Here is a 1,758-nt window from a genome sequence, read left to right on the forward strand (position 1 = left end):
TTTTATGCCGATTTCCAGTCGACGCCCACGCGTGGCCTGCGCGCTCACGTGGGGTGATTTTTTTTTATGCAATTATGCAGTATGCAATATGCAATGCTGATGTAGATGCTATGAATAATTCCAGGTTCAGTGAAAGTAAAATAAAATAAAAGCAAACAAAACAAAATAAAGTTGAAAAAGGAATGATCATACCATAGTGGGTTGTCCCCCACCTAGCACTTTTAGTTAAAGTCCTTAAGTTGGACATTTGGGGAGTCCTTTGTTATGGTGGCTTGTGCTTGAATTCATCCAAAATATCCACCACTGTTTGAAATGCCAACAGCCTCCGGAGTCCCAAACTAGGCATGTAAAGCCTTTGAGTAAATTCAAACAGGTTCTCAGGTTCCCGGGGTGTTGGATGTCAGAACAGATTCCAGGATCCCAAACCTTGCTTTTATATTTGCCTTTATCTTGATTTATATTTTTCCAGTTAGGCGGTTTGGAAGTTGCATTCTCACCAAGATGGACAATCATTCTCCGAGACCCATTCAATCGAACTCGAAACCAATCCTTACACTTCAGATTGAAGCATGGAACCTTATTGAATCTTGCATACCAGCCTTGAGCACGAACCATTTCCTTTTTACTCTTAAAGCCGCAAAGAGCTCTAAGCTGACCATCTGTTTCAAGTAAACCATATTCAAGTGGAAAAGTAAAGATAAAAGCTAAGGATTTTACCCACTTGAAGTTTGTATTGGGCGGTAATGGCCTTGGAATAGGTGTTTCCAATGGTTTTGCAAGCTCTACTCCCTTGTATTCTTCTGTGAATTCTTCCACTTCTTTGCAATTTTCTTCAGCTGTAACCGTGTCTTGATCGAAGTCTTCGATATCTTTCTCATCACTCAAATCATAAGTTGGAGGTTGCAAAAAGTCTACCTCCGCATCATCTTCGTAATCACTTGGGAAAGATTCTTCCATCTCAAAGAATTCACTTGCGGATGCAAGTTCATTACTAGGAGAACTTGACTCGTGATCTTCATTATCAAGGAAACTTGCTTGTTGAGTTATTCCGTCCAGTTCTTCATAAGATTCCTGCTTTGGAGGTTGTGCACTATCCTCCTTAGCATCAATTGTAAATTTCTTGATGGAATCCTCCACAATTCTGGATTCCCATGGAGGTTCAGCATCTCCTAAGTCTTCAACCAATTCTTCTTCTTCGATAATTTCAGCTTCCTCCACTTGTTCCAGTACAAAGTCATGCTCTATACTGTCCAGTGGGGTTTCTAGTATCTCTATCATGCTACGTTCTTCATTAGTTTGTCCACATGAAGCCATGGGGGTTCCTTGAGTGTCCAAACGTCGGAAAGGAAGTCTATTTATCGCTTTATTCAATTGGTGAAGTGTGGCATGAAATTTTTCAAATGTTTCCTTGAGTTGCTCCCTTGATTCTTGGAGTGATGGATATGGACATGGTGCATAGGAAAGTGGTGGTTCTCGGGAGTAATTAGGTTGGAATTGGGGTGGATACGGGTTAGGGTTATATGGAGGTGAATGGTGGTAGTTGGCTTGTGAGTGTTGTGGTTCAAAGCTGTGTTGAGAAGGTGGTTCATAGGCGTATGATGGGGCTTGTCGGTAATTACAAGGGGGTCCACCATAACTATTGTTCTGACATGCATTATTGAATGGTCGTCGTCCATGATAGTTTGGAAGGTGTTGTTGCCTAAAGGGTTGATCAGATCCTCGTGGCTCCATCCATCTCTGATTGTTTTGACCTTGATG

Source organism: Arachis ipaensis, chromosome B09 (assembly GCF_000816755.2).
Source record: "Arachis ipaensis cultivar K30076 chromosome B09, Araip1.1, whole genome shotgun sequence".
NCBI lineage: Eukaryota > Viridiplantae > Streptophyta > Magnoliopsida > Fabales > Fabaceae > Arachis > Arachis ipaensis.